We start from the raw sequence: 22075 nt of genomic DNA, 5'->3' as shown, positions 1-22075 counted from the left end.
AATCCTGCCGCCTGCTGAGAATGGTGCCCTAGTGCCTGGCTGTAGTAGAATTTAAATTATTGCTTGTTTTTGGCTCTCAGACTGATGTTTCTGTAAATGTGAGTCTGGCATATGGCGGGTGGGCCTTTTTGGTTCATCAGGAGTTTTCCTTTGCTTCTTCTTTGTTCATCCTCCCAGGAGTCCTTGAGGGTGGCCGTGTCATACCCAACTGACTGATGGGTGAAGAGACTGTATGATGTGTTTTCAGAGACACAGGGGCTGCTCTTGATAATGACGTCAGGATATCCGGGGCAAGCTGAGACTGGCCCAGGCAAACTACTGATGAGGGAATCGGGCCCAAGGTAAAAATTCTCAGCTGAGGTCCCACAGCTGGTAAGGCAGTGGCAGAAGTGAGATTCTAACCCAGGTCTACTGGACCTTCCATGGAATCCACCCAGTCAAGGTGAACAGCTTAAATAATAATACCTACCCTGTGTTGCCCACCCACGGTGTGGTGGCCTGTGCAGAGTCATAGTAATTAATTCTAATTGCCTAAGACTCTTACTAGGTCAGCAGTATTATCCCCAACTTACAGATGAGGAAACTGAGGCACGAAAAGGGGAGGTGACTTGCCCAAGGTCATTTACCTAATACGTGGCAGAGGTAGGATTTGACACGTGGTCTTCCTGACACACCAGCTATGAGGCTGAGTCGGGGAGCACAGAGAAGGGAGCCCACATTCAGATGATTAAAACAGGAGACCCGAGGATGCTGCGATAGATCCCGTGAGGCCAAGTTGAAGTGCTCTGTGTGCGTGTGACCTAGGAAGGCCTTGGGGTTTTTCCTGATTTTCCTTGGGAGTTTCCCTCAGTGGAGAGGTGAGCTTATTCTTTTTTTCTAGGTGTCTTCCTCAAATCCTCGCAGCCCACAGCTCCTACGGCTGCAGCAGATGTTAAGGCTGAGAAAAAAGCTACCCCTGGAAGTCGGGGAGCGCTGCCTTTGCAGGTAGCCGCCCCAGCTGCGTTTTCATCCTGGGTTGGCTGTGACATGCCAGCCTCGGCACAGCTGAACCATTTCCACATCAAAAGCCTAAACCCAATAGGGGTCTGCTCAGCCCTGGCTCCTGGGGGAGCAGAAACCTTCCTGCTGGGCGGGACCACAGCTGATCGGTTGGCCTGAATCCACAGCCTGGGTTCTCCTGCCAGTGAAGCTGCTGCCTTGTTGGAAAGGGCAAAGCCAGTAAGACAGCAGCCAAGGAGGACAACCTGCAGTGCCCGAACGCACCTGGCCTGCATCTGGTGGTTCCCTGTGGGGATCCCCTTCCCCTATCCTTTTCCCAACTGTCTGCCTGAAAACTCTTTCTCACCTTTTAAAATTCACCACTGGCACCTTCCTCTGTGTGCCCAGAGACCCCTGCACACTGGGGGACACAGGGACAGGCCTGGCCTAGACGGGGGCGGGGAGGGGGTGTTGGGGGAAGGTGGGGACAATGGATGAATCAGTGCCCTTCTCAGCCAGGGCTGGACTCCAGGTCAGACTCCAGCTCCTTTCTATGGAGTCCCATCAACACTGTTCCTTGTATACCTCAAGTGATGGGGAGCTCACTCCTTGTGAAAGTAAGAGTCCAGCTGTTCGATAGAGCCCAGATCTGAGTCTTGATCACCTCTCAGGCCCCAGCTTTGGCATTACATCTTCCTCAGGAGGTCCTCCCTGAGGCTGGCATGTGCAAACACCATGTCTCTGTGTCACTCACTGGTGCATCTCGGTACCTGGATCAGCACCTTGGGAGCTTCCCTCTCGAGTACAGAATTACACGCAGGGCCTGTGCACCGGCTGTTCCCTCTACCTGGACTGCTTGTTTCCAGATACCCGTACGGCGGCCTCCCTCCCGTCTCTCAGATCTTTGCTCTGTTATCACCTCCCCAGGGAGGACTTCTGTGCCCCGTCCCCATCTCAGCACTCCCTCCTCCATTCTCCTTCCTCTCATCACTATCTTATATTTTTATATGATATTTATGTTTTTTAAATTTAATTTATTTATATTTTTATGTTTTCACTATAACCCTCCTCCAACAGAACGTCAACTCCTTGAGGGCAGATATATTGTCTGTTTTGCTCCATGCTCTGCCCTAATTTCTAGAACAGTGTTAGGCTCAGGGTATGAGAGCTCAGTAAACATTGGTAAATGGATGAATGAATGAATGAAACTGGCTGTTTCTCTACTAGGTGAGTCTTACTCATCTTTGCATCCCCTGGGCCTAGGGTGGAGGCAGACACACAGTAGGTAATTAATAATGATTTGCTGAATGAAGGATTGAAATATAGCCACATCTCTTGCATTCTGAGGCTGGATCAAATTCCTCCTCTGCTTCCAACTTCCAATAGCTTCCCATTGCATTAAAAATAAAATCCTAACTCCTTACCAAAGAGTTATGAGCTGCTCCATCACCTGGTCCTTGCTATTCTTCCAACTTCACCTCTAACTTCACCTCTTTCCCTTCCTAACACTCTAGCCTTCCCTGAACCTTTCAAGCAAGCTTCTGCCACAGGACCTTTGCACGTCCTTTCCCTAGATCCTCACAGGGCTGATTCCTTCTTAGCATCCAAGTCTTGCCTTCAAGCTCACAGAAGCCCTTCCTGTCTGCCCTCACTAAAGCAGCCCTTCTCTTACTCTATTTATTCCTTCTTAGTTCATGTCACTCATTATAAAGTATTCATTAGTTTACTGGTCAGGGTTCTATAAATATGCATTTGTTGGGGGGGGCAGCTTGGGGTCTGAACACTCCCCCTCCCCTCCCTCCTCTCCAAGACGGAAGGTCCAAGAGCAAGGACCACGTCCCTGTGTCATTCACTGGTGTGTCTTGGGTGCTGGGTCACCATAAGGAGTGCTTGATAAATACTTTTAAATTAACAAATGCACTTTCCTACCAACCCTACTCATCCCACTCCCCCTATTGTTCGTGACAGCCGAGCCCACGGAATTTGCACTTCCCAGGTTATGTTTTCAGTTTTTTAGGTTATACTTATTTACAACCTAATTTATAATTATTTATAATTAATTTATAATTATGTATAATTATTTTAGGCTAGAATTATTTGATTGTCTATCTTAATTAGACGATGAACTCCACAGAGACGGAAAATATCTCCGTTTCTGCATCCTCAGTATGGAACACAGTATCCGGTACATCGTATGTGTTCAAAATATTTTGTTGAATGAATTAATTGGGAACATAACTGAGAACAGATAAAAGAACAAAAAATGTACTGTAAGCCACCAACATAGGTTTCAGAAAATCCATGCACTAAAGCGCATGCATGAGTTTCCTTATAAAGAAAGCCCCTGCAGGCCCCCTTTTTTTTTTTTTTTTTTGCGGTACGCGGGCCTCTCACTGTTGTGACCTCTCCTGCTGCGGAGCACAGGCTCCGGACGCACAGGCTCAGCGATCATGGCTCACGGGCCCAGCCGTTCCGCGGCATGTGGGATCTTCCCGGACCGGGGCATGAACCCGTGTCCCCTGCATCGGCAGGCGGACTCTCAACCACTGCGCCACCAGGGAAGCCCTGTGAGTTGGAATTTTATTAGGCACTTAGCAGAGATTTCTTTTACACTCAGACCATAGCTTTCTTGTATGCATTATCCTCATATTACATATACATATCCTCATATTACAAACAGGACCGAATCAGAGAGCTGAGCTAACCTGACCAAGGTCACACAGCTGGTAAGTGGGGTCCCGGCCTTCAGGCCCAAGGCTGGAAGAGGATGAAGCCCATAGTTTTCCGACTACATGAAGCTGCCCATGGGAAACATAATATAGAGGAAATGCCATTTCATGTTCCCGTTGTTTTCTCCCCCTCATGCAAACTTGGAGCATAAAGGATGCTGTGATAGGGGGAATGATATCCCCCCAAAGAAGCCCACATCCTAATCCCCGGAACCTGTGAAAATGGTACCTTAAATGGCCAAGGGACTTTGCAGATGGAATTAAGAATCTTGAGATGGGGAAATTATCCTGCCTGGTCAAGGTGAGCTCAATGTCCTTAAAATAAGAGTCCTTAAAAGAGGGAGGCAAGAGGGTCAAAGTCAGAAAAAGAGATGTTATGAGAAGAAGCAGAGGTTTGAAGATGGAGGAAGAGACTGTGAGGAAAGGGATGCAGGCGGCCTTGAGAGGCTGGAAAAGGCAAGAAATAAATTCTCCCCCAGAGCTTCCAGAAGGAAAGGTGCTCTGCAGACTCATTTTAGACTTTGGGGCTCAGACTTGTAAGATAATAAACTAGTGTTGTTTTCATTCACTGAGATTGTGATAATTTATTACAACAACAGCAATAGGAAACGAATGCAGACTCTAAAAGATACTCTATTCATGCAGACACTGGTGCCTTAGAAAGATCTCGACTTAAAGCCAAGAGACGGTTTGAAGACCCGCTGCTCCTGCCTCTTCTGAGTATGTGGGCATCAGCATTTGAGTCGTCCCTTGCTGTTTCAGGGTTCCTTCCATTAATACTGAGTCAAACACCTCCAGGTGTAATATCTTAACATAAGAAAACAATTGCCAGGAGATTTTAAGCTTTTTCCTATTTCAGTGCAAACACTTTGAGATGCAACCATGGCATGTGGAACCCTAAGGATCTTCTTGATTGAAATCAGTTTAGTGAGGAGGCAACTAGTGCTTATTGAGCATTGACTGTGTGCCAGGCCCGGTTCAGACATGGTAGGTGGTACGTCTCACTGAAATCTCCTAGCTCACTGTCTCGTGTGCATTTCAGAGGCAGGGAGCATAGTGTGGTGAAGAGTGTGGATTAGGAAGCTGAACTGCCCTGATTTGAAACCTGGCTTGCCTGTTACTGGCTACAAGCCCTGGGTGAGCCCCTTGTCTCTCTCTGTGCCTCAGAGTCTTCATCTGTAAAATGGTTAATAATCACATAGGCTTTTGGTGAGAATCGGAGGTGGGTAAATGAGGAAGGGAACGGGTGGGGTGCAAGCGGGAGGTTGAGACTGAGAGAGAGAAAGAGAGAGGGAGAGAGAGAGAGGGAGAGGGGCTTGCCCCAAATCACACAGCAAGTAAGAGATGGAGCTAAGTGGATTTGAATCTTGAGCCAGCGCTTATTCCAAAACACCCAGTTATGGCGGTGGTTCTCAACCAGGGGTGATTCTGCCCAGGGGACATTTTTGCGCCACTTTCAATTATCACAATGGAAAAGAGATGCTACTGGCCATTGTAAGTAGACGTCAGGGACCCTGCTCAACATCGTACAGTGCACAGGATCACCCCCAGAACACAGGATCATCTGGCCCCAAATACCAGTAGTGCTGAGATTGAGAAACCTGCCTAGAATTTTCTCCAGCAAGTCACATAATGGCCTTAAGTTACCATGTGTTTATCACCTGGGGCGGGGTGGGGGGGGGGCTTGTGAAGGAACCAAATTTCTATCAAACCATTTATCATCTTTCTAGAACTCAATTTATAATTTGTGTTGTTACAGAATGTATTGAAATCTGCCTTCATAAAGGGAGGGAGGCAAGGAAGGAAATTACAGCTCACCAAGCACCTTCTGTGTGCCCGGCACCGGCACCCTGCGCATTACTAAGCTATCCTTCTTGCAGAGCAAGGTGAAGGTTACTTGTTTTATTCTGCAAATGAGGAAACGCAGCTTAGGGAAGCTAAGTGACTTTCCAAGGATGTCACAGTAGTCAAAGGGGTGATCTGACTTCAAGCCCGTGCGTGCCTCTCCCTTTGTGCCATGTGCCCAGGGTGAGTTTCCTACGCTTTTCTGGACAGAAGAGAGAAGAATATGTGGGAGCTGTTTCCATGCTTGATGGTTTTTGAAGATCTGCCACCCCTGGATTGATGAGACAGCCCAAGGTCCCTGCAGTAGTGCTGGTTTGCAGAGATCTGGTTCCAGGGCCCATGATTTGCCATCTTAGCAAACAGCATTTCAAAGCTTATGGCTCCCGGATGAAAGGATGCAATGCAGACAAATGAGGCATGGCCATTGCCTCACCTGGGGCCCCTCTGCCTCCAGCTAGGGATTCAGGAGGGGGTGAGGGGGAATTGTGGTACAAAGGAACACAGCTAGACCTTGTTCTGACACTAACTGTGGTATATGGGGCCAATTACTGCCTCTCTGAGCCCCAGTTTTTTTATCTGGAAGATGGGGACATTGACCCAATAGGGTGATGAGTGTGAAAGTGGCTGGTAACCTCTAAAACCTTAATTATTATTATTGGTGCTGTGTTACTACAACAACCACTACTGTTGCTACTCTTATTAGTGAAAGACTCACCTCAGAGTGGCTCTCTGAGGATGCCTGGGACACCTCCTTCAATCTGTTATCCACACGGCAGCCGAAGTGAGCATTGGAAGTAGAAATCGAATCGTCAGCCCTCTGAGTAGACCCTATGATAGTTCCCCACTGACTGCGCTGGGAATCCAACAGCTAAACTAACCCCCACTGTGGGCCAGGCTCCTTCCTACTCCTGACTTCATGTCTCTCACCTCTACCCTGTTTGTTCACGCCAGGCACACACGCCTCCTTGCTCGTTCTAGAACTGCACTGTCTGACATGGTAGCCCCTAGCCTCATGCAGTTATAGAGCCCTTGAAACGTAGCCAGTCTGAACTGAGATGTGCTGTAAGTGTAAAATACACACTGACAACTTCAAAGACTTACTGTGAAAAGAAAGAAATTGAAAATACCCCATCAACGCGTTTTATATAGTGATTACATGCTGGAATGATAATGCTTTGAGTATATGGAGCCGAACACGATATATTAATAAGAGTAACTTTACTTGTTTCCTTTTTACTCTTTCAGCGTGGCTACTAGGAAATTTCAAATTACATAGGTGGCTTGAATTGTATGTCTTTGGGCAGCACTGTTCTAGAACATGCCAGGCAGACTCTTGCCTCAGTTATTGCCTCTGCCTGGGGGAGTTTCCCTTTAGGTATCTGCAAGGCTCAATTACTAACTTTGAGGAGATCTCTGTTCATACTTGACCTACTCAGAGAGGCCTTTCCTGATGACCTTAGTTAAACTGCACCCCCTTACTGTCTGTCACCCTTTATTCCCTTATATTGCTCCCCCCTCCCCATGGGACTTAGGATTACCAGAAAAACAGCAGACAGTGTGTGAATGTGATAGGCTGCCTTTCCATTTTAGCTGTTATTTTCGATACTTCAGAGAAGTGATCACTATCATGTAATTGTATTTCTTTTGGAAACATACAAATTAAAACAAGGTTAATGCCAATCCTCTTGACCCCCACGAGAGTTTGGTCATTAAAACTGTGAAAGAGGGGCTTCCCTGGTGGCGCAGTGGTTGAGAGTCCGCCTGCCAATGCAGGGGACACGGGTTCGTGCCCCGGTCCAGGAAGATCCCACATGCCGCAGAGCGGCTGGGCCCGTGAGCCATAGCCGCTAAGCCTGTGCATCCGGGGCCTGTGCTCCGCAACGAGAGAGGCCATAACAGTGAGAGGCCCACGTACCGCAAAAAAAAAAACAAAAACAAAACAAACAAACAAAAAAAACTGTGAAAGAGGAAATAAAGGTGGATGTGGTATTTCTTTCATGACCTGTTTCCACTGCCCGTCCCAGCCTGCAGTCTCTGCACCCACCTGGGTTTCTGATGTGAGCAGAGGCAAAGGAAGGAGAAGCCCTCTTTCTTTCTCAATTAACTCTTGAATTCTTATTAAAGGAGATAATGTGGGCAATGTAGTTAGCACTGTGCCTGGCCTATAATAGGTGCTCAGTAAATGGTATTGGTGATGATGACGATGATGTTGTTGATGATGATGGTGATGGTAATGGTGATGATGATGGCAGTGGTGGTCATGGTGGTGATGGTGATGGTGGTGGTGGTGGTCATGGTGATGATGATGGTGTTGGGAAAGGTGGTCCCTTGCATGGAACCTTTCAACCTCCACTAGGCTACACAAGAGTGAGCCTTGGGCTTGGAACGCTTCCTTACCAAGAGACAAAGAGTCCACACAGCGTGTGCATGATTGTAAAAACCTCCCAACTAGTTTCCCAGCTCCTACCTTGACCTCGTACTGGCTGTTTTAACACAGCAGTCAAATGATCCTTTCAAAATGGAGCTCAGACACTGTTTCTCTTCGACCCCCAATCCCCAGAGGGTTGTCATCTCCCCCAAAGAAAAAGCCCGAGGCCCTTAGAATGGCCTATGGAGCTGTCCATGATCTGCTGTTTCCTCGCTCTCCATCCTCAACCCTTCAATCCCAGTTCCTGCCGTTCTTCATTCACTTATTCCCCTGGCCTCATTGGCCTACTTGCTGTTCCTCAAACAGATCAAACATACTCCTACCCCAGGGCCTTTGCACTGGCTGTTCCATCTGCTCAGTGTGCTCTTCCTCCAGCTCTCTGGATGTCTCGTTCCCTCATGGTTTCACATTTTTGCTCAGCTATCACCTTACCACCAGGGCCTTCCCTGACAACACTGTATCAAGTTGCAGTACCTTCCCATAGATGTTTCCTGGCCACCTCTCCTGCTCAAATTTTCTCCATAGTGCTTATTCCAGTCCAATATACTTTATAAGTGAATTTTCACATTGTTTTATATTGTTTCCCAATACAGCATATGTCTCACTATAATAAACATTCCATGGTGACAGGTGTTTTGTCTCTTCACTATTGTATCCCTAGCACCTACAGAAATGCCTGGAACATGGCTGCCATCGGTAATTATCCACTGAATAAATGGATGGATTTAATCCTTACAGTGGCCCAGTGAGGTGGATACTACTGTTATCTCTAGTTTTCAGATGAGGCCCAGAGAGGTTAAGCAACTTGCCCCAAGCCACACCATTAGTAAGAGGAAGAATTAGTACCTGAACCATGGATGTTTCTTGTTCTAGGACCTTCATTTTAAATTACTGTTATGGGCTGAATTGTGTCCCCTCCAAAATTCATGTATCGAAATCCTAACCTCCAATACCTCAGAATGTGACTGCATTCGGAAATGGGGCCTTTAAGATTAAATGAGGTCATGTGGGTGAGTCCTAACCCCATCTTATAAGAAGAGATTAAGGCACAGACACACACAGAAGGAAGGCCACGTGAGGCCACAGTGAGAAGAGGGCCCTCCACAAGCCAATGAGAGAGGCCGCAGAAGAAACCAACTCTGTTGACACTTTCATCCTGGACTCCCTACTTCTAGAATTGTGAGACAACACATTTCTGTTGTTTAAGCTGCCTGGTTTGTAGGACTTTGTTATGGCGGCCCAAGCAAAACTAATACACTCATTATAGAAGTTGAGTATACGAGGCAGAGTCTGATCTGGTCCTGCCTACCTCTTAGCCCCTCTGCCAATACTCACTGCTCCCCCATGATGCCACCAGCCACCTGGACTACTTGCCATTTTCCAAATATATCCCACTTTCTTATGCATTTTAGTCTTAGGAAATGCTATTACCTGGAATGTCCCTAACCAGCACCCCCTGCCCTCACAAAGATGTCTATGTCTTAATCCCCAGAACCTGTGAATGTTACCTATAGGACAGAAGAGATGTTGCAGGTGTGATTAAGTTAGGATCTTGAGATGGGGAGATTATTCTGAATTACCCTACCCAATCCAGATGGGCCCAATGGAATTGCAGGGTCCTTATAAAAGAGATGCAGGAGTTCAGAGAGTTCAGAGAGGAGAGAAGGTTCTACCCTGTTGGCTTTGAAGATTGAGGAAGGAGCCACAAGCCAAGGCATGTGGGCGGCCTCTAAGTGGGAAAAGACCAGAAAACATATGCCCCCAGAGCAGAAGGAACCAGCCCAGCAGATACGTTGACTCTGTCCCCGTGAAAGTGGTTTCAGATTTCTGGGCCCCAGAACCATGGAGAATAAATGTATGTTACTCTAAGCCACCAGGTTAGTGGTGGTTGTGAATGGCAGCCACAGGACACTGACACAGCCCCTGCCCCACCCCACCTTGCCCCCAAGAACTACTTCCTATTAACTCAAGATCCAGACACTGCATGTGTTCCTTTTTATGCCTCCCTGACCCTCTTTAACGGAGGTGACCACTCCTTGCCTTGTAACCACATTGTGTCTACTTAACATTTATGTTACGTGGGTAACAGGAGGTTAACACAGAAGCTTCATTTGGACTCAGAACCAGGACACAACAGAGGTGGAAATTCCATAGGCAGCTGCCAGGTCACTGCCTGTGCGAGGAAGGCCAACAAGCGTTGGGTCACAGCTGTTGAGCCCCTTCACCCACTGTGAGGTTAGAAATGGGTGAGACAGGAGAGAAGGAGGGTGGAGCTGCGTGGCGGTGGGAGGGGGGCGCTGTTGCAGAGCAGTGAACCGAGGAGTGGGGAGAGGTCTTCCATGTACATACCCCATCTCCTAATCCCCGGAGTGTGTGAATGCTACTTTATCCGGCAAAAAGGATGATTAAGTTAAGGGTCTCGAGACGAGGCACTTATCCTGGATTATCGCCGTGGGTTCTAAATGCAATCACACGTATCTTTTATAAGAGAAAGGTGGAAGGATTTGGGGGCAGACACAGAGAAGGAGGCAACATGAAGATGGGGCAGAGGTTGGAGTGATGTGGCTAAAAGTCAAGGAATGCTGGCGGCCACCAGGAGCTAGGAGAGAGGTGTGGACAGATTCTCCCCTGAGCCTCTAGAGGAGCTCAGCTCTCCTGACACCTTGGTTCTGGACATCTGGCCTCCAGACTGTGAGAGACTAGCTTTCTGTTGTTAAAGCCATCAGTTTGTGGCACTTTGGTACAGCAGCCATGGGACACTAATAACCCGGACAGAGAATCATGCTCTCACCATCTTAGCGGCTGCAAGGAACAACTAAGTGACAGGTTCCCCTGCCCGGTCCCAGGATTGCTCCATCCCAGCCAGGAGGAAGATGGTTGCTGGGGGAACCACAGGGAAGCCTAGAAGCCTGGCGGGTGTCACTGACTCCAGGGCTGCAGAACCAGAGTTTTCAAAACTTTCCACACTTTGGTTGCAAATCCAGGCTTCTGCCCTAAAGCTTGGAGGGCTCAAATTCACTCTCAGAACAGCGTTTGCTTGGGATTGCTTCTGAGGAACCATCCTCTCCAGGAAAGACTTGGCAGACAGTCGTACAGAGCACTGTCATAATTCCAAATTAACACTGCAGGAGATAAACTCACTAATTAACTCTGCCTTAGGCTGTGGGAAAGAGATAAAGAAGAAAACTAAGTGTTTGGAAAAACAGGAGAGAGTATGGCAGGAAAGGTGACGCCAGAGTCAGGTAGACGTGGGTTCAAATCCTGCACCGCCTATGCCCACATGATATGGACAATGCGGGCTCCAGGAGCCCAGGTATGTCTGTCAGGAATAGGGTGTTTCCTTGGCAGGATGCTCTGAGGATCAGGGTGAATGTGGTACCTAGCTCTGAACAGGTGCTCCCCTTAAGGAAGATGATATTAATTTTAAAAGTTCCCCTTGGTCTTCTTGAATAAGCAGAATGCCCACTGTAAGCTTGGCGAGCAGCTTACCAGCCATCTGTTTGGTATTAATGATGATGGGAATGATGATGGTTAGATGATGGAAATCTGTCATTTCCAAAGCCCATTGGCCCAACATCAACAGCTCTCTGGGGATAAGGAAATCTTTTCCTGCCAACCTCTTGGCTAGTTTCCTAGGGCTGCTCTAACAAATAACCGCAAACTTGGTGACTAAAACCAGCAGGTATTTATTTCTTCTCTTCTGGAGGCTAGAAGTCTGAAATCGAGGTGTTGGCAGGGTTGGTTTTCTCTGGAGGCTGTGAGGGAGGAAGCATCCATGCCTTTCTCTTAACTTCTGGTGTGGCTGACACGCCTTGGTGCTCCTTGGCCTGTGGCCACATCACTCCAATCTCTGCTTCCATCTTCACATCACCCTCTGTGTGTCTCTCTGTGTTCTCTCCTTGTCTTATAAGGCCACTCGTCATTGGATTTAAGGCCCACCCTGAGTCCAGGATGATTTTATCTTGAGATCCTTAACTAAATACATCTGCAAAGACCTTATTTCTAAACAAGGACACATTCTGAGGTTCCGAATGGACATGAATCTTCGGGGGGGTCAGTATTCGCTGAACTACGGTAGAAAAGAGCAGAAACATTGCCACCCGCTGACGGCAGGAGCATCTGCACACATGACCTATAAGAGTCATAACCTCCTGGAGGCTCAGCCTCCTCATGGGCAAAATGGGAATAAGATGTTCTGCCCCATAGGGCTGGTGTGAGAGCTGGGTGAGATCACTTGAGTGAAATACTCAGCACAGAAGCTTAAATGCTGGCTAAATACTTGATTGTTCACACTGTCATCATGGTCATATGACTTTTCCCATTGCCCAGGGGGTCTGGTGCAGGAGAAGTGAGGGGCAAGTGGTCAGTATGGCCAGCCACCTGGGTGTAGGTCTTTGGGTAGCCCTGGAGTTGGTCACTAAGCCTGAAAGCTTCCACAAGCAGGGAAGTGGTTTGGGCTGGACCGGCTACTCAGGAATCTTTCAGAAAATGTGTTAAAATGCCAATCCTGTTGCCTACCCAGCGGCCTGGACAGCGGATGGGGAGGAACATTTGACCTTAGCAGGGGGTTCTGAAACACAGCCACCCAGCTGGAGAGCCCCTAATCTGGCTCAGCCCCACATTTCATTGATGGGGAAACTGAGACCCGAACAAGGACTTGCCGAAATCGATGCAGATTTTTTTTTTTTTTTTTTTTTTTGCGGTACGCGGGCCTCTCACTGTTGTGGCCTCTCCCGTTGCGGAGCACAGGCTCCGGACGCGCAGGCTCAGCAGCCATGGCTCACGGGCCCAGCCGGATCTTCCCAGACCGGGGCACGAACCCGCGTCCCCTGCATCGGCAGGCGGACTCTCAACCACTGTGCCACCAGGGAAGCCCCTCGATGCAGATTTTGACAAAGTTGTAGTGAGATCCCAAGAGCATCCACTGAGCATCTTTCTTGAGTCCCACAACTTCCCTGGGGGCTCCCTGGGGCTCTGGGGCAGTGGAGTACGGTATCTCTTTGTCCTGGCCAGAAATTACGCTTGGAGAAGTGACTGATGAAGGGCACATGGTCGGCTCAAGGTCAAGTCACCAAAAGACAATGATGTAAAATCCATTCGTGAATAAGAATACGTGAACAAGAGAAACCTCATCTACCGATGTGCGGGTATCCCTTGCTCTCTGTACCTTTGCTACCCAAACTCTTGTTTTCCAAACACAGGAATCAAATAAATTAAGATAAATGTGTTGACACATCTCTTGCTATCCAAATCCTGTTACTTGTTGTGTGTATGAGTCTTTGGAATAAAATGGATTTGAAGAGGGAGGAAGATATATATTCTTACTGTGGATACAAATATATTTTATGCTGCTCAACTGTGCCTTCTCTTGCCCAGTAGCCTTCAGCTACAACAACAGGGAACTAAATTTAAAAAAAGGGGGCTTCCCTGGTGGCGCAGTGGTTGAGAGTCCGTCTGCCGATGCAGGGGACACGGGTTCGTGCCCCGGTCCGGGAAGATCCCACCTGCCGCGGAGCAGCTGGGCCCATGAGCCATGGCCGCTGAGCCTGTGCGTCCGGAGCCTGTGCTCCGCAACGGGAGAGGCCACAACAGTGAGAGGCCCGCGTACCGCAAAAAAAATTAAAAAGGGAAAATTTTTCTAAATTCACTTATGCAGCCTAATGAAGAACAACACAGAAATCGATGAAAGGTGTTAAAATTGTTGCGTCCATACAAAATTCCCTACATTCTTGAGAGATAGTTTAAAAAATATGATAAAGTCATTAAAAAAGATAAATTCAGCAAATTGATTTTCTCTATGATATGGCTTTCAGCAATTTAACCATTCAGTGAGTTGACTTGTGATGAATTAACTTTCAGTAAATTGCTTCCTACATGGCCAGTAATAGGTGGAGGGGTGGACGCTCGTGTCATATGCTGAGACCGTAAAAATAATTAGGGTCTTTGACATTTCCCTGTAGCCTGCCATCACCACTGCAATTTGTCTTTTCAAATTATCCCAGTGGAGTGTGTCATACATTTCCAGCGGGGACCCTGATCTCTGACTGTTGCTTAAGTAAGCTCCCCAAAGGCAGGGACTGCGTGTGTGTGTGTGTGTGTGTGTGTGTGTGTGTGTGTGTGTGTGTGGTTCACCACTGTATCTCCAGGATTTGAAGGATGGCTTTTCCACAGTTTGCACTCAATAATTACTCATAAAATGGGTAAATGAATGAATGACTTATATTTCTTCCTAAAATGAGAGTCCATAATTGTCATTCCTTTCCTATTCTATGGTTACAACTTCTGGGGAGATTGCAGAACGGCCCCAGTACTTTGTAGACTGTCGCAGGAGAGGTAAAGGCTTTTTCTCCACCCCTTGGTTCTGGGCTGGCTTTGTGACTTATTTTGGCCAAGAGAATGCAGCAGAAGTGAGGTCAAGCCTGGACCTTGGGAGGTTTTGCACGTTTCTTCTCTTGCAATTTTGCTACCATCATGTAAAATGCTGGACTAGCCTCTTGGATGGTGACGGACATCAAGTGACCCCTCTTGATTACAAACAGTGGTTGAGGCCACCTCAGACTAACTGGAATCCAGCCAATCTGCCAGCCAAAGGCAGACATGCATGGATATCAGCAAAGCCTGGGCCAGTGTAGCAAACTATCATGGCAACCCATAGAGTTGGGAGCAACAATAGATGGTTATTGTTTAATGCACTAGGTTTTGGGGTTATTTGTTACACAGTGATAGCTCACTGATACAAATTCTTTAATGACCCCTAAATTCATTTCTACTAAGCCTCTCCCATCTTCCATATTTTACTTCCAATTAGTCCCCACACTATAGACTTTTTAAACACCAGTCTGATGATGTCACAGTTTAGCCTGAAGGTCTTCAGTGGTTGCCTACTGCAGGGAGGACAAAATATAGTATTTCAGCCTGCGAGGGCCGTGACAGTCTGACATTGCTTTCCTTGTGTCTGGACCTTCCCTGCAGCCCCCCCACTCCGCTCGACTCTCTCCTCCTGGACACTCTGTGTCCTTTGAGTCCATCAGCATACCCTGCTCTCTGAACTTCTGTCCTCTGCCCAGAAGTTCTTCCTTTTCTTTTCAGCCAGCCAACTGCAGGGCTACTGCTAGCCCAAACAACACTGTTGTAAACCAGAAAATGTGGCCCTTCCTCAAAAAAAAAAAAGTTTCACAAATTAGTATGTTTCTGTATGACCTGAACAATCACACACTGTGGCCCAGCTCGCCTTAGTCGGGGAAGCTCTCCAGACACCTGGCAGGCAACAACTCTGTCTGGTGCCCGTGCATGTCACATTGTCTGCTCACCCCACCCAGGAGGCCAGGATCCACCCATGCTCCCCCCCCACCCCCTTCCCTGAAGTCGGGAATCCAGGCCAGATTTGGAATCGGGCAAGGGATAGGAGTCAGGCCTCTGAGAGTGAGTAAGAAAGGAGCCTCGGGGGACATCTGCAGAGAGGGGTACACACACGTGTGTATATGTATGTATATGTGTGAACCAGTGTGTGGGCATGCTTTCCCGAGTATGTGTATGACTGTGTTTGCCTGTGGGCTGATGTCAGAGACAGCACATGTTCTCTGTCTAACATGGGGATGATGCATCTTTAGACAGGGCACTGTGGGGAGTGCACACTCTGAAAATCCATGCTTGATAACTCTGCTCTCTTCAGCTCAACATTCGGGAAGCAGTTTAACTTTCCTCCCGCCAGGTAACCTGACCCCCCACTTGTCCAGGTAACTATCTCCACATGCTTACACAGTGTCCGGGTCCTACGTTATCTTGGTAGTCTACTGTAGAGCTTAAGAACTCAGGCTCCGGAGTCACACTAACCTGAACTGGAATCCTGGCTCCCCTGCTCATTGTGTGACTTTTGGTAAAGCACTTAACCTCTCTGAGCCTCAACTGTCAATCCAGTCCTGTTCCCCAATGATAGTCAGACAGTCAGCTGGACACCCAGCTGGTGTTAGAGAACTGGAGGATGGGTGTGGGGAACATGACACATTTGGTGCCAGAAGTGGTGTTGGGGTCTCCATGCGTGAGTGCTGAATGAATGCATGAGAAATACAATCGCACATTGAGTGCTGACCCGTTGCCAGGCTCTGTGTTTGGTGCCTGGAATACAGAAGTGATGGAAACAAGTTCTCTGCTTTTGAAACATTCCCAGATATTACAGGAAACGGAGCAGCCTCAGCCATTGTAATCTGGGGTGGAGAGGGTGAAACCAGCTGCAATTCTGGGGGCTGAACGAGCACAGAGGAGGGGCTGTCTAGTTCTAAGAAAGGTTCAAGGGACAGTGTGAGCTGACTTTTTAAAGATGAGAAGCCATTCCTCAAATGGATGGTGCCAACTACAAATTGGCACCTGCCATCTACCTCTACAAGGATCAAATCATGAGGCGCTGCAGCCGCTGACCTTCAACACCCCCTGAGAGGAGTTCAGGGTGGAGATCAGGAGTGAGGCCCTCTGTGCTCTGGGAAGAACTGGCAGAACAGGTCTTTAGATAGTTAGATATTTTCAGGAGAAGATTTTATGAGCCCAATTCTTGCATCTCCTCGTATCTAGAAAAGCACTAAAAATGTTCACGGTGACGTCTGCCCCTCGAGACTAGCAGCAACGTTCTGCAAACACGTGTGCTTGACTGTACGTACTCCCCCTTCACCAAAATCGCATATATACTGACCTTCCCCCCACCTCTTGGGAGTGGTCTCTCAGAGCTATCTTAAATGCTGTCTCCCGGGCTATAGTCCTCATTTTGCCCCAAATAAGACTTAACTCACAACTCTCACGTGCATTGTTTTTTTTTAGTTGACAATGTGTAAGGGTGGAGTTCTAGGTGGGGGGACAGGTTTGTAAACTCAGGTAAGCGTGGGTGACAGTGGGGCAGCTGCATGCAGCTCCGTGTAGCTGTAAAGCAGGGACAGTGGGATGGGGCAGGGGGAGAGGGGTGGGCAGGGCAGAGATCCTGATGGCCCCTGCAAAGGTTAGTACACGCGGGCAGTCTTTCCAGATTACATCAGTGTGATAGATAGAGGTGTCCCCTTTTCAAGCCAGGCATGTGCTCCCTGGGCACTTGGCATCTCTCCCATCAGGACTGCTCCAGCCTTCTGGAAGGCTCAGATCCTAATGTGCTCCTTTGTCAAAGCGGTGATCAAACTCCATCTTGTTGTGTAGACCAGGGTGTGTCTGTCCTCTGCACCCGCTCATAAACTGCCCTTAAAGGGCGGAACTTGGTGCCAGGTACAGAGTCAGTGGGTAATAAGAGTTTTCAAACTGTAATTTACATGCTTTGGGGATGACCTCCTTTTTCTCGAAGATAAAGCTCTTCTATCCTGTGCCTCATTGATTAGGCTTCTCTGCCACTGCCTTGGGGTCACACAAACAAATAAAATATGTAGCAGGAAACTGCCTTTCTTGTTTTCTTTCTTTCTCTTCACCTAATTTCAACTCCCTGTCAAGTCTCCTTCTTTTGATCTGCTAACCACCTAATTTCAACTCCCTGTCAAGTCTCCTTCTTTTGATCTGCAAACTTACAGCTTCTCTCCTGGGAAGAAGATTCTTTTCATTCAATCGTGGAGGGGCAGCCTCCCCGGGGAGGCCCTTGGCCTAAGTTTATCTCTTATCGGCTCCGAACCTCGCTTTCCCAGGGTGGCTCCTCCTGGGGTCTGTTCCTTCATGTACACTTAGAAGGATGCAGGATGATCTCACAATCCAAATGGCAGTTCCCCTTGGACAGGTAACTCCCCCAGGGGCTTAAGCTGTGTGCTGCCAGTGTGAATCCACGTGAAGTTTCTAAGCCCTGGTCAGTCTCGGGGTACAGTAGCTGGAGTGGGTGAGGCCCAGCAGCTCGGTGAACATGGGGGGTTTGGGGAGCGGAGGGTAGGGGCCAGCAGCTGATCCGAGATTAGGGGGGCAGAGGGACCTTCCTCAGGGAGCCTCCCTGACACTGATGGAGAGCTCAGAATCTAAAATGCTGGAAACTCAGCATGCAATACGGTCGCACTCACAGAAAAGCAGTGTTTGCAAACACTGCAAGGGGAGCCAACATCATCGCAAGAAGGGAGAGGGTTTGGGAGAAAGCACAGAAGCCAAAGCTTTGTGATTTGGGTCAGGTAACCACTTCAGGCAGGTTTGTGGATGAGTTCAATTTAGTATCTTTGTGTAAGAGGACAGAGAAAAAGGCCAAGCCGTCCACTGAGAGACCATGTCAGCACTCACTATTCTTCCTGGGAGAAGAGCTGTTATCAGAAAAAACCCGAAAAGTGCTCAAATCCCACCCTGAAATGTGGAGCTTTCTCTCAGCGGCCTGCACTCAGCACAGGGCCCCCGTCCATGGGGTCCCTGCCGGCTGGCACTGCCCAGGCCCACTGCCCTCGTCTGGCCCTCATTTCCTGCCGCCTGCGTTTCCCACCTGGCCCCTGGCTTGCGGCTTCGCCTCTGCTTTGTTTCCATCCACCCGCCTCCCAGATCCACTCTTCTCACTGCAAATCTTAAAAATCCCCCCAACGGACCTCTCTGGAGCTCAGGATAAAATGGCAAATCTTAACGCACGGCCCCGGCTTCCGTGGACCTGCTTCCAACACATCTCTGACTTGTCCTGTGCTGTACACCCCGCTCCAACGCTCCCCCCCGCCCAATGCTGGGACAGCGGTTCTTGCCTGGCTCTACCCCGGAGGTCTGACTGAGCCAGCGTCAGGTGAGGCCTGAGTCAGAGTTCACTGTAGTTCTCAAGCCACCCAGGTAATTGTAATGCTTTCAGATGAGGTTGGAAAAGGCGTCTCTAGCCCAGGGATTTCCAAGTTTGGCCTAGGTCCCACCTCCAGATTAGGGTTTGGTTGCCGTGGATGCAGCCTGGCCATCAGGACTTTTAGAAGCTTGCCAGGTCATTTAGCAATGTTTGAGGACCACTGCTCTGGCCCTGCTGGATTATTTGTTGTTCCTTTGCCATTAACTTCCTTTTACACTCTGGCATTTTCGCTGGCTGTTCCTGCTGTATGGAAATTCGTCTTTCCCTCCCTCATAAGCTACCTCATTCTCCCTTCTTCCAAATGTCAGAATTGAGGGACGCTAGAGGGAGCAGCAAACTTTTTCTGAAAAAGGTCAGATAGGAAATATATTAGGCTTTTTAGGCCACTGCATGTGGTCTCTGTCACGCATTCTTTTTGTTTTCCTTTTAAAATGTAAAAGCCATTCTTTGCTTATGGGTCATACAAAACAGGCCATGGGCCAGATTTGGCTCACAGGCCATAGCTCCCTGACCCTGGACCACAGCATTGTTTGTTTCGTAAGATAGTGAGTTCCCCATCAATGGAAGCAATCAACTCATGGTTGGAGGACTTCCTGGCAGGGAAACCATAGATGGGACTTGAACTTCCAATGAATAACTGGACTGAAAACCTTTCTGTTCTTTCATGAACTTGGGATGCCTTAGTTCTAATTCATCCCAGCTCCTGGACACAGCCCCTCATCTGCCAAAAGATCTCTGGGGTCCCCTGCCAGCTCTGAAATCATCCCAATCCTCTGTTCTGCCTCAGTTCATTGTGAAGCTCTGCGTGTGTCAGCACGGCCTTTGTTTCAACACGAAGAGCTGTGATTTCCATAACTGAGTTTAAGAGACAAAGAAGAAAGACTGCTCCTGACCTCTGTGTACAGATGATATTTGAAGCAAGAACAGCTGGAAACCATGAAAATCAAAATGCTCTGATTTCATCTTCAGCCACAGACATCTGACAACTAGATATGAATGGCAAAATTATACCTTTCTGTGTAGACACAAACAGGACTGATTCACAATGATTCAGAGTAGACCCATCTGAAGAAGATAAAAACAGAAGCTTCCCCTTTTATCCCGAATTCTTTGTGTCAGTCTTGCAAGTCAATCTCAAAATGGGCCTAACTCCACGCACCTTTTAGCAAACAGCCAATGAGTACTGACCACATGCATAGATCAGAGTTCAGACTGCAGGTCCTAGAACAAGATGGTATAGATGCCAATCTAGCACTTGTCTCTTAGCTGTGTGACTTGGGGAAAATGACTTAATCAATATGATCTTTGTTTTTTTTTCATCTATACAATGAGAATAAAATTAGTTTGGGAAGGAAAGGTTTTGCAGCTTACCTGTAATTCATCTTCTATCAACTGGGATAGGAAGAGAGGAAAGAAAGAAAAAGAAATGACCTGGTCCATTCTGTTTGTAAACTTGCTAAGCCAACCTCATAATGATATTTTCTAGCAGAAAGATAAGAGAGTCCTTATGTACCAAATGCCTTTAGGGGGCTACACCTGGCCTATTTAGAATGGAATGTAGAGCTATGGGTATAGTCCACTGGAAAATGTCAGTGTCAGCTGTGTAATTATCAAAGTATAAAATGAAGATGCTTCATGAATAAAATACTTCCTGTATGTAAGTGTTGCCCTGCATGTTTTATTTAGACACCTCACAAGTTTAATCTGGGCCAGAGTGCACTCTAACATGCAAGGAAGAATCTGGGGAGCTGTGTTGATGACTTCAGACTTCACCTGGGTCTTAACGATGACCTGAGAATTATTAGTAAAGTCTGATTCTGAGTAAAATCTCTGATTGTGATTTTCTTTTGATAGTCTGACTCTGTGTTATCTTATATTCACAGAGTATGTTTATGAGAAAGCATTAGAACAGGGCCTGGAGCATAGTAAGTGCTCAATAAATGTTATTATTATCAGACAACTGGTGTGAGGACTAGATCAGGGGACAGAGGGAATGTGCTGGAAAAGCTCAGAGCAGTGCATGGATGTGAATTCTTATTCTTTGCAATGGGGTAGAGAGAGTACAGGTTTTTAAAGATCTGGTTCAGATCTTAACTCCAGCACTCACCAGCTGGTTCATGTTAGGGGACATTGTAACCTCTCTGGGTTTCAGTTTCCTCATTTGTAAATGGGAGCAATTAATCCTAATATGAAGACTACTGTGCAGAGTAGGGATGATGTGTATTCAGACATCCAGCGCACGAAGATTGCCAATCCCTGTATTAAACAGATGAGGATACAGTATGGAGATGAGCCAGTAAACGATGCTGTGAAGGAAGTAAACCAGGATGATGTGATCGAGAGTATGTGTGTGTATGCGTGTGACTATGGCATGTGTGTGCATATGTGTACATGTGTGTATGTTTGTGTGTATTGTATGTGTGTATGTGTATACTTGTATGTGTATGTGTACACATGTGGGCACGTGTGTGTGTACATGTGTGTGTGTGTGTATGTGTGTGTGTTTGTGTTTGTGCATGTATACTAGGTGGTCAGGACAGGCCTCACTGGGCGGGTGACATCCCCGGTAAGATGGCCACACCAGCCTATGAGCTCCGTGAGAGCAGAGACTGTCCCCCTGGGTTTCCTCCCCAGTGTCCCCAGGCCTTGCATGGAGCCGCTGGCTACCCACCTCCAGGGGTACCAATGTGACTACTGCCCGTGGAGCTGGTAGTGCAGAGGCCCCATGGGACTGAGCACATCCCTCCTTGAATCTCCTTTAACTGCAACGTGGGCTCCCTGTTTGTCCTCCTGTCATTAGCTGCTCCCCCGGAAGGTGCCTTCTTCCTCTGGCCATCTCATCATCACAGCGCACTGTGTGTATGTGTGTGTGCATGCACGTGTATGCGTGTGCACACAGGTGTGCGTGCCTGACGCCCTCCCCCAGTCATTCCACAGTCCTCTCCACCATCTCATTACAGTCTTCTGTTGTCGTGGCTAGGGACAAATGTGACAGGGCTCGGAACATGACGGCCCATGAACATCAGCAGTGCAAAGGGAGAGAGAAATTTGGGTCCATTTGTTCTGATAGAAACTTGTTTTCATCAACACAAAAACCAAAACAAATCAGAACCACAGCAGTGCTTCCCAGAGAGATCTGTACAGTCATCAGACCTTCCCCACACCATCTTCCCAGCCCCAGCGCGGCCTCTGACTGGGCCCCTGTGGGACACAGACCCCCAGCTGGGGGTGGCAGGGCCCTCAGTCTCACCTCCCCTGGCCATTTGAAAGATGAGGAAACTGAGGCCCCAGGAGAGCAGAGGACTTGCTCACTAGGGAAATGGCAGAGCTGGGGCTGAAGGTGGGTCC

At 48.0% G+C, this 22075-nt stretch overlaps 1 protein-coding gene across 2 annotated transcripts in view; it reads right to left on the bottom strand.

Annotated features, from left to right (window-relative positions):
- The window catches only part of SLC2A9 (solute carrier family 2 member 9), a 180846-nt gene that overhangs the window by 25497 nt on the left and 133274 nt on the right, over positions 1-22075 (bottom strand). The gene's annotated exons all lie outside the window — the stretch shown is intronic.

The sequence above is a fragment of the Lagenorhynchus albirostris genome, chromosome 4, assembly GCF_949774975.1.
Source record: "Lagenorhynchus albirostris chromosome 4, mLagAlb1.1, whole genome shotgun sequence".
Lineage (NCBI taxonomy): Eukaryota > Metazoa > Chordata > Mammalia > Artiodactyla > Delphinidae > Lagenorhynchus > Lagenorhynchus albirostris.
Note: the sequence above shows the minus strand (reverse complement) of the source record. Positions and strands in the feature narration are given on the sequence as shown.